We start from the raw sequence: 16,769 nt of genomic DNA, 5'->3' as shown, positions 1-16,769 counted from the left end.
GCGGGATAAATTTTGCACCGAGTTCGGAGACATTTTACGACTTTCGCTTCTTCCTCTATACTGCCGTTGCTGCTGTGCTGCCTTCTGCTAGAAGGACTGCTTGGAACCCGATTCAGTTGCCTTACACAATGGCTCACGGTGCGGTTGGTTTTATTTTTTTCTATTCACCATTGGGACGAAAAAAAGAAAGGCTACATCTTCTGCTGTGTGAACGACTCAAAATTGGGAGTTATTTTTAGATGGTCTAATGTGTAGAACCACAAAGCACCGGAAAATTCAACATATTCAAGCACTCAGGAAATCCAAAAAGTTTGACAAAGCCGAGAACGAACGGACATTCATAGCCTACTTAATGTCACTGCTGCAATTGAAAATAGCTCAGCAAAAAAACCTTTACGTAGACACGGTTTGTGGTCAGCAGAAAAAGAGCTGATTGTAACAAAAGTAACTGCTGTGGCCTTCATTTTCATTTGAGTCAACAATTCCACCGTAAGTCTTGCAATTTCGTAGAGAATCACCCATTTAAATTTACAAGTTCTTTTTCGGATTTTGAAGAACAGTTCAAATGTAGCGATCGTATCCAATTTCATAAATCCATGTAACATTGGATTGAATTGAAAAGCTGACATATCCATCCAGACGCCTGACTGTCAACCACAGCCAACTCGAAGCCCGTCAGTCGGGTTTCGAAGGGGAACGGAGAGCGTGCCGAATACTGTCGAGTCTGCGAAAGATACGATCAGCCGTATGTGCCGTACGATGACCACATGAAATGCTGATCCAGGAAAAAAAAAGCGGACGAACATGATACCGATTGTGGTCGTCTTTGAATTCCAGCAACTATGTTGCTTTGTAGTAATTAAGATGTCTATCGAAGCTTGTTGAATTTTTCTCTACGCACTATATGCATGTATACAGAAAAAAAACACACACCAGCGTATAAAAACGTGAGACGCACTCTATTTGTCAATTTTGTTTATCTTTCGCAGCACTGAGCAACAGGAGAGCATAAAACTAACGTTATTTTATTTCCTTTTTTATTGTAGGTGAGTGCCATCGCAGTTACGAAATCGACTTGGACGATGGCAGTAAGCCTGGCGTCGTATCACTTAAGGTGCGTTCAAAGTAAATGCATTGACTGTTGAATTTCAAACTATTCGAGTTTTATTACCAACAACAGAGGATTTTTTCTAGAGGATGAACAAGTCTAGCTTTGAAGCTTTAGCGAAAAGAGAAAGTCTAGTCTGTCTTTCGGTCATTTGCCAGTCAGGTTTGCGGAGTCTCATTGCAGGTATTCGTTACAAATCTAGAGAAACATTTCAAAAGGTCCTATCTGCTTTGATCGATTTTTTGATCGATCACTTTGATTCAATCACCATAACTTATTGAACACCTTTCATGCCACGTTATTTGCACGAGTTGATAGTGGAGGGATCTCTCTAGCCTTCTGAACGAAAACCACGCTTGGGAAAGTTACCAAAGCTGAATCATTATCAAAATAAAAAGACGCTCCGGAAAAACGATGAAAGCAAATAGGACCTTTTGAAATGTTTATCTAGAAATGTCTTTTTATCATTCACAATGAATTCAAAGAATTTAATTGGATACATCAAATGATTATCCACCACGGTGCAAGTTCGAAAGAAGCAACAACGCACAAAGAGAAACTCACTCGCCAGTGTCAGTTGACTTACAATCTCCAACAGTTGGTACAGATTCTAATGTCTTAAAAACTGAGCTCCACAGACAGTGAGTGGGTGTTTTTCTGACACGGCTTTCTTCTGCAGCAAGAAACGCCCATCTCTAACTGAAGAGAGGCTAAATATTCTCACGTTCTTTAAGCCGTAAGTTTCAGAGAAATTAACAGCTGAACTGAAGTGTTTTGTTAGTTTTTTTTAAAAATTGATAACTTTTTTTATTGTTTCAATAAACATTGTTTAGCCTATTTTTAACCTTTTTTGCGATTTACCTTCAATTCTCCAGGATTCCGGGAACTCCCGGAAAATTAAATGAATACCATCGGAAAATGGACGCTCTAATTGTTATTATCGCGAGTTTTAATTGTATTAAAGGAAAAAAAAGAAAAAAAACTCAACAAAAAAGAGAAAAAAATGCTTCGGACTCAGAGCCGTTTCACCTTAAGATTCTTGAGTGATTATAGAATAATTTTTCAATGGCTTGAAAATGATTTTAAAATGTTTTCGAAATAATTCTACAAAAATCTGAATCGAAAAATTTCTAAAATGAGTAGGAAGTAATAAACGATTCTTCAGTGGACCCACAATTATTCTCAAATGTGATCTCCAAGGATCTAAAATAACTATAAACTGTTTTTGAGAGGATGTTTAAAAAATAAACCAAGGAAGTTTCTGAAATGATTTAAAAATGATCCTAAACTGATTTTAAAATGGTTCGTGAATTATTGTAAAATGATTATAGAATGGCCCAAAAGTGTTTTTATGAGACTCCAAAAAAAGATTCTAGGGATTCTAAAATTGTTTAGAATGATTCTTAAATAATTCTTAAACAATAGCAAAATGATCCTGCAACAATTCTGAAGTGTTTTTTAAATGATTTTCAAATGATTCTTAAATACTTCCAATATAATTTATGTAATTTGAAGCGATTTTAAAATGTTTCTGGTTCAAAAATGATCGGAAAATAACATCAATAGGATTCTGAAGTGGACCTCAAATTATTCCCGAAAGGTTCGGAAATTGTTCTCAAATATGTTCTAGAAGCACCTAAACAATATCAAATGATTCTAAAAGGTGGTTTCTAAAATAAAGCCAAGATCAAAATGATTCCTAAATGATGCTTCAATGATTCTAAAAGTAATGTCAAATAATGGAAAATAATTGCAAAACAAGTCTAAAAGGAGGCGAAAATAATTTCGAAATGATTTTGAAACCGTTAAAGAACGATTCTTAGATGTTTCCCAAATAAATCTAAGAGGTTTCTGAAGTGACTCAAAAAGGGTTTTGGAAATGTCTTCAAATAGCTTTGCAGTGTTTCCAAAATAATTTGAGAATGGTTCTAAAATGATTCCAAAACGATTCTTGAATGATTTGAAAATGACTCTAAGATGATTTCAAAATAGCTCTAAAATAGTAATTCTAAAATAACTCTAAAACGGTTCTGAAACAATTCGAAAATGATTCTAAAATTATTACGAAATAATTTCCAAAGGATCCTTTAGACTATCTGGACGATTCGGCAATGATTCTCAAATGTAGAACACAATCTAAAAATGATCCAATGCAATGAATCACAAATGTAGAAGGATTAGAAAAAAAAAATGATTCTAAAAGGTGGTGTCTAAAATATATCTAACAGGTTTCTGAAATGATGGCAAAATGTTAAAAAAAGTACTTTCAAAAGATTCCTAGAGGATTCCAAAGTGACTCTCAAATAATTTCAAAGTATTTCTTGAAGGATGTGAAATTAATTCCAAGAAGATTCTAATATCGTTGAAGAACGATTTTTAAATGTTTTCTAATTGAATTTAAAAGGTTAAGTGATTTAAAAGGGTTCTAGAAAAAATTTAAAAGAGCTTTACAGTTGTTCTTAACTGGATGTAAAGTGATTTTAGAGGAGCTTCTTTACCGTAAGGTTACAGAATTCGCTTTGATAAACGGGTGGTCATAGGTTCGAATCTTAGTAGAATCAGGCCACTCGAAATCAAAGGGATTTAAGCATCAGACTGAAAAACTCGTTTCTAACCCTTCGGAAATTTCATCTACCCATAGCATGTTATCCGCTTTAGTAACATGCTTGAGGAGATAATAAGGTCGATGAAGAAGATAAGAGAATAGTAAGTATGGGGGAATACAAGCATTATAACACGTAGCAGGTAACTTCTCAATAAGAAAAAAAATCAAAACAAAAAAACAAAAGTGCCTACAGCAAGAAACGTTCCGACATTATCACAGAAGATCAAAACTACTGGTCGAAGGGGGTCTATACAAAAAAGTGATTCTAAAATGAGTACAAAATGATTCTAAAGTGACTTCAGATTGATCCTGAAATAACTCTAAAATGATATTTGAACTATTCCGAAATGATTTTTTTTAGTTCAGATAGTTTATTTGACACAGCACGATACATTTTATGTTTTACCGAGTCAAATACAAGATTCCGAAATGATGCCGAAACTATATTAGTACCTAATGGTTCAAGAGTAATGGAATTAATTTTAAATTATTCTCAAATGATTCCAAAATATTTCTAAAATAACTCCACAATAATTCCAGAATAATTTCAGAATGATTCTGAAATGTTTCCAAAAAAACTTGAAAATGACTGTAAATTAAGTCCAAAATGATGCTGAATTGGTCCTCAAAATTCTATTATGAAGTGGTATTCTAGTGTTCGGTAAATGATTCTCAAATAATGATTAAGGTTGGAAAGAAATCATCGTAGGATTAGAAAGTTGTTCTTTCTCGAAACCTATGAATGTCAAATCATTATAATTATTTCAAATGGTTTAAAAATTAGACCTGAATAGTTCAAAACTTTTTCTAGTACTATTGAATCAATTTGAATCGTGGAAAAATACCAAAACTTTTGAATAGATAACTCGGAATAAATTCCGAAACGGTTTTCACACGGTTTCAAATACATTTTAAAACAACCGTAAAAATTTTTTGGACACAAATTAATCACCAAAGATTCAATGGATGTTGTTTTTTCTGACCATGGTCATGAGCCTGCACGCTTGACTAAAAATAGTAGGGGATCGTAGCCAAGACATGACCGCATAACTGACGTAAAATACGCACACTTCCCGTTCGTTTATTTTTGCTACCGATAGTAAACACATGTGTACTGTAAAGTACTTAGAAGTGAAAAAACTCATCAACTACCTCAATTGAAAGCAAGTGATCGTCCCTAAGAGAACGGTTGGGTTAATTTTACACAAAACTGGAAATCAATCTAATAATGCCTGTTTTCTTATGAGGCACAACGGCTCGGATATTCGAAAGAATATTTCACTGCGGAATTAGTGACGCTGGATGGAAGCTTGTTTAGTTTCTCGTCATCGCGAATTGCAGGATGATCCTCGTTCTATTATCTCTAGCAGCGTTTCCCGCCAATTCCAACACTTCCGCAGTAAGGTACATTCCAGCCTCCAGATCGGTAGGTACTCCTTTACAATCCATATGATTTATGGAAATCGGCCGTGACGCTAGCAGTCTCAGGACTGGCTCTGCGTCTTCTTCTACGTTCACCAACCACGTGGTAGGAACGTGATAACGTGAAACACAAACCATAAATGTGAACTGAAACTGATTTTAAAATATGCACCCGAATCACGAGAAAGTTAGTGGACGAACGAATGATGATGTTATGAAATAAATCCATGTGATTGTCTTAAATACCTACGGGAGAGAACTTACGCCACAAGTGGGCGGGGCCACGCTGTTACTTATCACTGCTTCTAGCTACTTTTTATTCCCAGCTTGGGTCGTTACTTTGGTCTCCTGTAGAAAATTCAATCGGGTGGACTTTCAACCCACCTATACCGTTGGTCACTGAGCGAAATTCATAGATTTTACACTAACACTGAGCGGAAACAAGTCAAAAGGGCTCAGAATTATTTTAACAAAGAACAGCTTGAAAATTACGAGACCATACAATAGTTTTATTATAATTACTTTTTGCGGGAAGGAAAGGTTAGTAGGGAAAATATTACTTGCGCATATCTTTTTTTTCGCGATGAAACGTCCGTCGGGCACTCCGCTCGCTGGGGGTGTAGATGCTGATCGGGTGGCTGCTTCGTTGCCCTAGAGATGCGGTGGATTCTTTGGTCGGATCCGGTCTTCTGGCCAGCTGGGCGTTGTAGTATCGGACGCAGCGGCGTCGGTGGTCACCAGTGGGGCCTCACAAGCGTAGCAACGGCTTCTCGATCGCTGGATAATCGGCTGGCGGGTAACCCGGAGGGTGTCACTGTTGCACTCTGGATGGCTCCAACTGGCTTTAACTTGTCTTTCACCACGGCCGCGGTTTTCAAAGACGCGCCAAAACTAAGCGTACAAAATTGCCTTCCAATTTGGCCACAAAAGGTATCACTAAGGGCTTTATTCCGCCAAAACTTCGACACTGGTTCTTTAACGCGCGACTACGCTCCTCCGGGTTATAATCAAAAAAATTCTCTCTCATATTCGCTATCCGACCTTTTTATTTACAACCTGTCCGCTTTCCATCGTAGACCCTCCCTGCCGCGTAGCGCACCACCCCGTTGTTTGTACCCGACGACTCGAAGCTTTTATGAACTTATCGTTTAGTTTGGTGCCAGGGTTTTATTTATCATTATTTGATTTTTTAGAACAATTTATTGATTTTACCTAATTCACGACTTGTTTTCTCTTAAATTTAAATTTTATATACATGCAAAATACAACAAAATAGTTTAAATAAATAATTCATATAAACAAACAATAGAAATAATTTATATACAAAAACTAAGCAAAATGGCACCAAACCGAGGCTATTAAACAAAACTCAAACATAACATTGGAGTATGTAAATGCATAATTTTTGCTTAGACATTTACTGACAATTACGTGTAAACAAACAACAGGCATCGTCAAACACAAATTGTGGACCTGGCACTACGGTCTGCTGACACTAAAAAAAAATACAATATAAATACGAGTAAAGATCAAGCTGGCTCAGCGACCAATGGATTTTATTGTGACCGTCAAAGAGTTTGGTCACAACGCACACCGTATTATGGAAGAAAGGTAAAAAAGGGCTGAGCTGCGCTGCGTGTTGTTTTTTAGATATAAAGACGAACGTTGCGTGCGAAGTGCATTAGTTTTGTTTATCCGTCGTCAAACTCGTCATTAAGATAGCATCGAGGACACACGCGGCAGAGCGGTCAAGTTTCGCCTCCCTCACTATTTCTGTTACCAAGCTACATAGTATGCTGGATCCAAAGCTAAAACTATTACAAAATACACTAGCTCAAAGTGAATTGTCTCGTTCATCGTGCCAAGTACACGTTCTTGAAGCAATACTGAATTTTCGTACCTTGCAAATTTATTACATTTATTTCAAGCGATTAAATCATGTGTCACTAAACTTACCATCGAGCTTGAGATAATTTGAATTATGTTCGAAACTTGTTTGTTGTTGTTATTGAGTCATTTAGTATGTGTCACACACACTAAACAGCTAGATAAAGCAACTATACAATTCGGAAAAATCGTTTGATGAATAAGTTCAAAAATGCCATTGGTGTGTCACAATATAAAGACAATATAACATAGTATACAGATAAAGACGATGAAATGGTAGAGAAATTGAAACCTTTTCTATCGTTGCTTTTGCCATTTGCGGCCAAAAACTGAACACTAAGGAGAAGAGCGAGATTTCAAAGTTTTTATCACTATTAGCAACGTTTTGGTGAGTGGCAGAAAAATAATAGCTACTTCAATTGAATAATTTTGATGCACTAGAAATCTGGTATTTTTTTGTTTTCCCTGATTTCTCTGAGCGAAAAATGGATTCCCCGACATTCCTCTGATTTTCCAGGTTTTCGACACCCTGCGGCGTCCGCTCGGAATGCTGCAATCAAATGAGCAAACAAAAACTATACAAATATAAAATCGTCACTTGCTGCGCTGCGGCAAGTCTGCTTGCTACTGGTCGCTCCGGTTTAAGTAAATCATTCTTTTGCAACAGTGATCGGATGAACAATGAAGACTAAAATGTTGCATTTTATATGTTTACAGTTATACTTCCGGTAAGCGTGTCATGTGTACTTGAGCGAACAAAGCAACAACAACAACAAGCCGTTTACAAAGTCAAATCGTTTGTATACTTTAGTGTCGGCTGTGCTAGGGAAGTGCTTGGATTGCATTATTGCGGGCACGCGATTGGTTTAAATATAATCAAATTGGCTATGAATTTTAACCTCTTTACTATGAAAAAATAGTTTCAGAGACTAGAGAAATTTGTTCTCTATCCAACAAGATATTAATAACTAAAAGAGGTAACAAAGTTGGATGCATTGGAAATATTTCATTCTGCCGTTTCACTCTATTTTCGATATTTCGGAATGGCCTTACGAATTTTTGATATTATCATTAAAGTCAAAATAACTAAAAAAATAACTTTTTTATTTAGAAAAAAATTGCTGAAATCAGAAGTAATAAATATGTGGGCAGACGTAAATAGGACGTAATCAACAGAAAGCACATCTATGAGGAAACCGTTTTTCATCTATTTTCGCCATTTTTTAACTGAAAAATATATATTTCACGAGGAACCATGCGAATGGTAGATTTAATGACAATGAATCATCGTAAATCGTTACTGATTGCAAGAATTTAGTAGCTAGCATCTTAAAACTAAAATGTTTCTGAATGATCTGCTAAAAAATATTAGCCATTATTTTAGTTGTTAGAATTTCAAAACAATCTGATGATACTTTAGATCAGTTTTATCACTGATTTTTTCGTTGAAACTCTTACATTTTTGTGTTTTCGAGGCTCTCTCGCTTGTTGCAACGGAAATAGTGGATACACTAATTACTAAATAATTTCATCCTATTCCTGCTTAGAAGCCTGTAGCTTGTTCATTTTTATCGAAGTGTTAAATAATTCTCTCAATAAAACAACTCGCTAACAAGTATTACATTTGATAAACTTTAACAGAAAACATTGTAATCGTTGGCAAAAAAATCACAAATGTTTTCATTCCAGTAGAGTTGTTAATTTCAATAGCCGTAAACTTGTAGACTCTCGTGTTCTCCATTCAGTCGCGTAGAGTAACTGTTTACCTTCGAGAATCATTGGAAAGTTTGTCGAAATCTCGACTCTGTTGGACGAAAAAATTCACGGTACCGCGCCCGAACCGGGTGCTTGAGAAAGCACTCATCTTTCGAGGGTCCTCCACTTCATCACTTTTCGTCGTAGCAGGGGATTTGGTTGACGTAGCGGGCCGCGCGTGTCCGAGCTACTCAAATTGTTGTAGTCGTGGCATTTTCCATGTTCAAGGTCTCACGGGAGCCTCGAAGATCCACGACAATGGCTCTAAAAGGACACAAGCATTCGGTGATTTTTCCTAGAGTTTCTCCTCTCGCGCTCGTACAACTGAAAACCGGTCCACCACTCGGTAGACTCGACCACTGAATTGCCAGTACGAGTAACTGAAAGTCGTGCTCAACCGGTCAGGGGAAGGTAATTGTGCAATGTTTCCACCCAGTCGTTTGAGGCATTTTATGTTTGGCTCTCCGGGCCAGTCTTGTGTAAGCCAAGTTCGCGTCAGTCGTCGTCGTCACATTAAATGTTGAAGCAGTAGTGAAGCAGCGAACGCCCAACAACGCTTCGGGTTACCATTAGCCAGGCTGTTCGACATTCAACAGGAAGTTAGAACGCGCTGAGCAGCAAAATATGCAATAATAGTAACAACTACACAAACAACAAAAACAACAACAATGTTAATAAGAGCTCCGATAACAAGTGAGGCAATCGAAACTGCAAAAACGAAGAAGACGATCGATCTGTAACTAGAAATGGCGCAAGTAAAAATGGAGTGTGGGGTGACTACCGATGAAGAGAAATTGTGAGTGAAAGTTTTTCGACTTGAAGTGAGCAGCGAGAAAGGTAGCAAGCAAGCAAACAGCACCAGCAGAGTTGAGCAGAATGATAATGGTACAACGATGGGAAAACGGAACAGAAAAACAACTCTGGCTTTCAAGTGTTTCTGCGTGTATGTATGATGTTCAAACATCGGCGCAATTGTTGTGCAAATTTTAGTGTATGAGGAACAATTTTGTGAAAAGATCAGAAAGATTTTTCAACTAAACAGTACATACTTCATATATTATTCTTTAATCAACTTTTTTACATTATAGTTTTTAGGAAAATATTTTCGTTTGACGGTTCAATATGACGTCTACATTTATTTTAGACATATCGAATATGCAAAGTTGTTTAAACTACCAATGTCATCAAACTCATGAAGCTTTAGTGAAATTTAAAAGAAAGCCGCTCACGGTTCATTGGATTGGCGTAAAATCTCTAGAACGTCTCCTCACATTAGTTATACTACGGCTGACAACTTTTAAAGATGATGAAGATACAGATAATAAAACATTGAATTCTTGGCAACTGGTACTGATTATGAGTTTACCCATCAAGTGACTGCCACGCGGAATGTAGCGACGTGATTGTGATCAATAATAATAATAATTAATTGCCGGCAAATCGTGCTTTTCGCCAAGCACGGACGATGCTCTCCCTGGCCTCATCTCGCGACATGCAAACTGTTGTTATTTGCTAGCGCCAGTGTCCTTGATTGCACTGAGCTTGAAATCGGTCGGTTTTCCAGCGATAGCTCATTAAAGCTCGATCTTCGGTAAAAAAAAGCACTAAAAGCACAAAATTGAATTCAATATCATATTCTGTTGCTGCTCAAAATTAATTTGAAAGATTCAAAATCCATCTGTAAGACTAACCTAACTTGGATTGCGTGAGAAGTCAAGAAAAGCCGTCCCTACAAACCGCCAACTAAACAGAAAATGAAGAAGAAACGAGGTCACGATGTGCCCCAATCCAAGAGCGAGGAAAGGCAGGCAGCGATAAATCTCTTGACGGTCGCTGCCAATAGCCAATGCCTCATGAATATTAACAACCACTGGCAATAGCAAACGGCAACCAACAACCAGAACCAGAAGAAGAAAACAAGCGGAGAAAAGAATCAGAACATCGAAAGCCAGTTGCGGGTGGAAGATGTACTGAGGCCCGTTCCGACTGAAAACAGAACCGGTTTTGTTAGCACGTTTCGGTTCTTCGTCTTCCTCCCATGCGGGTTTCGGTCGATACGGCATCGAACTTTTCGAACTCCGGCACCGCGTTCGATTTATCCCGGTTAGGTTCGGTACTTTCGCTGTAAGATATGCTTTTGTTTTTAATTACATACCTTGTTTTACTGCTGCGACCCTGGTCACCTAGCAGTGTGTTTCGACTATCGTCAGGCTTTGACAGCTTGTCAAAGTCTACAAATGCTCAACAAGATTGCATAACTTTTCGATACCAAGCAGGCCGAAAGCATATTTTCTCTCTGTTTTTTTTTGTTCTCGCTCCAATCGTGTAATTAACTTTTTCGCTCGTTTTGCTTTCTTGCCTGGGTGTTTTTCCCCTCGGATGAGTTTCACGAGATTTTCTTTTTCGTTGCATTTCAACTCCCATTCTTTAGGGTCAAGTTACTCCGTTGGATGTGCGATGAGGTGCCTGTGTGTTCACCAGTGAGCGAGTGAGGCGAGAACGGCTCGATTCGGTTCGAATGAGAATAACAGGAAAAGTGGAACGATCAGGAATGTTAATTGTTTCTATTTGATTCAGGTTGAGATAACTATGGTAGGGTGATATACACGGTTCCGAAAAATCGACGGGTGGAAACTGGTTTCCTAGCGGGTGGAATTTCTCCACGAAAGTGAATCGGAGCAACACGTGTACAAAGTGCAATGCACTACTGTTGGTGCTAGTAAAACGTTATTAAACGATAACATCGATTTGGATAAAGCAGTTGGGTAGTAAGAGAAATGTTACAGTTGCAACTATGTATTAATTTGATTACTTTGATCATCTCAGTTCAATATGGGATACGCAATTATGTCTACTCCAATTTGTAATTCTTTAGTTATCATTCGCAAAGGATCACTAATAATTTTCGATAAATATCAAAAGTGTTAAAATTGTCAAATAACACCAATGTCTAAAATGTCATAACTATTAGGTACGCAACTAAAGGCTCTAATAATATTAGAATCTTGATGAAGCATTCTGGTTACAAAGTGGAAAGCTGTTTTACACTGAAAGCTATACACGGCAGACAGATTATGATTGCCAGCATATCAAAAACGCTTCTCACTGGAGAAAGTGCCAGCTAATACACTTACCGCTGAAGCTGCTACCACTACCACAACCGCTACTGGTACCTGCTGATACTGCTGCTACCCGCTACTTACTGAGGGCCACCCTAGTCGCCATCTGCTAGTAAAATGATTAGTTTGAACAGAGACAGGCTCTTATATAGCTCCAAAAGTGCACTCCCGGGTTACTAGGTATATAATCCTGTCGGTCGTGTTAAAGAAAGTAAACACTAAGCGACCAATCAGAGGTCGAAATCTGTGAATCCACAAGGCTTGATAATTTTCAATAGTAATTATTTATATTTTTTTGGAATGTCATTTTCGATTTCGCTGAAACTTTGTATTGTTTTCCTTTTTGATAAAGAGGTCATTCTATAATATCAGTTCTTTATGTAGACTCACGACTGCTTTTTCCAAAGGGCCTATCCAAAAATGTGACTGATGAATAAAATATTTTATATCAGAAAAACGGCTTGTTTGATTTAAATAGTGTCTTCAGTAAAGTTGTAGGAAATAAAACTGATGCTCTAGAGAAAAAAATATAGACATAGGCCAAATTTTCCAAGTTGTTACAAAATTTTGAATATCTAAAGAAATACCTTTTGAAAAATCTCATTTTTTTACACATACAATGTTTGCCACAATTTGTCCAAATTGATGCCGATCGTTACGGTTGAATAGGAAAAAACTAGTTAAGAATTTCAAAAAAAAAAAATATATATATTTTTTACTTGAGCCAAAATGGTTTGTATGATTTATGATATGTCTTCAGTAAAGTTGTGGATAGCATTTTTGTCGTTTCAGAAAAAACTATAACGTAGGAAAAAAACTTTTCTTAAAAAAAGTAAAAAGAATCATTATAAATTGAATATCTACAAAAGTTCACTTTTCAAAGATCTGAAGTTATTTTCACAAAAACTACACATTATTGTCTATGTAATGGTGTTTTTTGGATTATGGTAGAGTAAAAACTAAAAAAGTTATAATTTTTTAAAAGAAATAAAAAATTTTGTTTTCAAAATTTTTAACAGGATATATTTTTCAGAAGCTTAAAAGTTGTAAATAATAAACAACTTTGCTGAAGATACTACAGTAAGGTTTTTTTACGCGAGGAATGTGTTCCAAATTTGCATAAGCCTGCGTAAAAAAGACTCCATAAACTCTCTAAAGAGTCCTAAAATCCCTAGAGTCCTAAAATGTTTGAACCTCGTTTGAACATGGTAGTGGTCAATTTAGAGACCAAAATGCAATATTTTAAATTTTGAGTATTCACACCAAAAAATGTAAATTTTTGATGTAGAATACGTCTTACGGCATCGGATACAGGGACTCAACTTCAATACAGGGATCCAATTTCAAAACCGAAAACATCGAGGGCGTCACGAAAATTGTCCAATTTCAAACGTTTTAAACTCAGTCAGTTTCCAACCGATTTTCGTCATTTTTGCAGCAATCGGTTGGAAAATAATTTGCGCACCCGTCTAAATGTAAAAACTTGTAATCTGATTGTTCGAACTATTGTACTATTGAAAATTGTTGAACATTGTCCAAACGCAAATGTCGACTTTTGATTGGTCGCTTGCTGCCTTTCCCTAAAAAGGACGACAGAATGGAGTACCTAGTTAGCCGAGAAAGCACTCTTTGGGCTATATCAAGCAAATCAGTTTACTAGCAGCGAGCAGCAGCACCGGACAGAAGCAGCGATGGCAGTGTAGTGGGCAAAGGCTGCGTTGAGCCGCAGCGGGCAAGAGCGGCGTTAGTAGTGGTTAGCTGCAGTTACTACCTTTTTCAGTTCGGCTTCCCTTCGATCTGAGTTGGACCCCACCAGGCAGCTCAGCGGCCAATTCAGATATCGTTGGGTGAATACAACCCGAAACTAAGAGACTCGCACCGCCAGGTGGTTTGAGAAGCCAACATCATCCAGCGTACGTATATATATATATATAGGGTGTGTGCACATAACGTGTGTGAATATCTATAGCGTGTGTGGCTTGCTATATAGCGTGCATGGCTAGCTATATAGCGTGTGTGTGTGTTTCTAGAGTGTATGCATGTCTGTGGCGCGTGTGTGCATGTTTATAGCGTGTGGCTTGCTACATAGCTTGTGTGGCTAGTAGTATAGCGATTCAAATTTTTATATATAATTGCAAATAAATCACCTCATGTTGAATTTAATTATCACCGTAAATCATGCAGAACTAAATGAAAAATTTGCCATGCTGAAGAATATTATTCAATTGTCAATAAATGGCATTGTTATTTGAACTATAGATACTATAGATAGGGAATGCAACATTTGCTCTCGTCTATAGCCTCTTTGTAGCCACTGCCTAAATTAAGATATCTGAGTGCAACTTGATACAAAAGACAGCCTCAAAACAATTCAATTTCATTCTTGTTTTGGATACGGCAGCAAGTGAAACCGCATAGCTACACATAGCTTCTGCTGTTCATTGTCGTTACCGGTTCCAGCTATTGAGGTAAACGTCATCTGGAGCAGAGAGACCATTAAATTAATTAACCCCACTTGAGTGTATTCCCAAACCTATTCCAAGAAATACATTGACATAAGACAGGCTGTCGTATTCTACGTTAACTCTGCGGTCGTGTCTTATAAACAACCTCTTTAACTTTTTTGAAAATTGATATATGATCACTCGTGGCCTAATACGGAAAACGGGATTGAAATGAGCTCGATATCTTGTGCCGTTTTCAAGTAATGTAGGAAAGCAACCCGCGTAAAAAAACCCGTATAAAAAAAAACCTTACTGTATACCGATCAAACTAATCGTTAAATATATAAATATAAATCTATGGAATGCATCTAATGTCACACTGCCAAAGGAAGCGTGATAACGACCGGCGAAACATTATGAAAATAGAAGCAATTTCAACAAGAAGCTTTTACTGATACTGTACCATCCAGCCACTCGCGAATATTCGCGAGTGGAAGCGTTCATGAATCCGATGCGCACAAGCGAGAATGTGTTTAGTAGTGCGCACTCGCATGCGGTGCAAACAGCAGCTACTCGTGACATATTTCGTCACTCCGTGAGCTGTCCGTAGCGTTCAGCAGGAGAGTAAGGGCTAGAGGCATAGTTCTCACGCTCGCTTGGAAATGAATAGGGCTCAGTGGCTTCCCACTCTCTTAACAACACTGACTACTAGAGCCTGTGGTACACTCTTTGGCCGAGCGTCAAATATTTGTCACTTTTTGACAGATAAAAATTTGGTCAAAGATAATTATTTGTCAATCTCCAATTTTAACATGGGGCAAACACGGGCAAACAACAACCATGATGTCAAATAAATTTGACCGTTATGTCAGAAGGTCAAATATTTGACCATTAGACAAAGAGTGTACTACAGGCTTAATATCGAAAAAAGCTGTTACCGCGTTTGACATGGATCCTCGTTGAGCAAATCCTCCAATTTTCAGCGTCTTTAAAGGCTTTCTTCATGCGGACGGAACCAGTCACGGCACGTTGTTCCTCTTAGAGCAGCATTTCCGTGATTTTTCTTAACTCTCGATGCGCTTCAGCCGTTGTTTTTTTTTTGATGAAATGGGAAACACGGCCAAAAGTAGATGACGCTCCCTTAAATTACTAACAAGTCAAAGCGGTTGTTTGTCTCAGCATGGTTCATCACGTTTTAGATATGTCAAAATCTGTTGACAAATAGTGAGAACTTAGTTGTGCACTAGGGTGTCCCGAAACAAATCGATGTTGAAAAAGTCAAGGTGCTCAGCCCTAAATTGAAAGATAATGTTATTTATAGCATTTTTGTAGAAAATTTCGACTTTTTAAAAAGTTGTTTTTAGGTTGCCCAAACATGATTTTTAAAAAATGACCTTTTTAAGCTGCAAACCCACTCTTTTGCACTTTTTTCAATTCTGTTCGATTCCTAAATTTGTCCATATATTTTTTTATTTTTGTAAGGTTGTTTTTGAATATTTTGCATGCTTTGGTTCAGCATCGCATTCAATTATTTGACTCACAGATCCCATTAAATATCACAAAAAAGGGAATTTTTCTCATAGTTTTTAAACAAAGCCCTTCAAAACACATAAAAAAATTTTTGAATCGAAATTGTCATTGCAAAGCGAAATTCAAGACGAAAATTTACATGAAGAAAGATCCTTCATATCTTATCGGGGGGCTGAGATATCAGCATTTTTTATGTGATAGGAAACTATACATTTTAACAAATATGTTGAATAACTGTATTATTTTGAGAGATAAAAAATAGCAATGTTCAGAAAACAAATACATTTTTGGATGGCTGATAACTTAGTAGAAGATTTGAAAATTCGGAAAAATCTGCGAAAAAAGTTAAAACGAAACTTGTGATTTTTAGTGCCTTCTAATAGATAACTCAATGTTGCTCGTAACATGTAAGAGATAGAAACATGATGCCTTCGGTAGAGTCTCTTGTTCTAAGATAGCCTGAAACTTTGTTGTAGACACCTTGCGTCTATCTTATTCTGATTAAAAAGCAAATTTCTTATCTCACTCATTGGTGGGTTGATCATCCATCTTTCTACATTCAAAGAGGCATTTTTGAATATCCTGAAATTTCTCCGAACATACCTTATGGCTATAACCAACATTTGAGTTACTTTTTAGGAAATTATACGCACAAACGACAAAATAAAACACTGTGCAATGGAGATATTGAACTTTAGTGGCATTTTTGGCAAAATGCATAGTTTTACATCACATGTAAAAACGCAAATATCTCAGCCCCCCGATAAGATATCAAGGATCTTTTTTCATGTAAATTTTCGTCTTGAATCCCGCTTTGCAATGACAATTTCGATTCTTGATCTAAAAATTTTTATATGTGTTTTGAAGGGTTTTATCTAAAAATTATGAGAAAAATTCCC

The 16,769-nt window shown here is 37.1% G+C and overlaps 1 protein-coding gene across 2 annotated transcripts in view; it reads left to right on the top strand.

Moving 5' to 3' along the window:
* The window catches only part of LOC129723969 (mucin-12), a 148,379-nt gene that overhangs the window by 77,524 nt on the left and 54,086 nt on the right, over window positions 1-16,769 (top strand). Inside the window, exon 3 of one of the 2 annotated variants that reach the window (XM_055678490.1) lies at window positions 1,047-1,114. The exons of the other annotated variant lie outside the window; for it this stretch is intronic. The gene's annotated coding sequence lies outside the window, so the exon portion shown is untranslated. The remainder of the gene's footprint in view (window positions 1-1,046; window positions 1,115-16,769) is intronic. 2 annotated transcript variants of the gene reach the window in all.

The sequence above is a fragment of the Wyeomyia smithii genome, chromosome 2, assembly GCF_029784165.1.
Source record: "Wyeomyia smithii strain HCP4-BCI-WySm-NY-G18 chromosome 2, ASM2978416v1, whole genome shotgun sequence".
Taxonomy (NCBI): Eukaryota; Metazoa; Arthropoda; class Insecta; order Diptera; family Culicidae; genus Wyeomyia; species Wyeomyia smithii.
The sequence above is the reverse complement of the archived record's forward strand: the minus strand, read 5'-3'. Positions and strand labels throughout refer to the sequence as shown.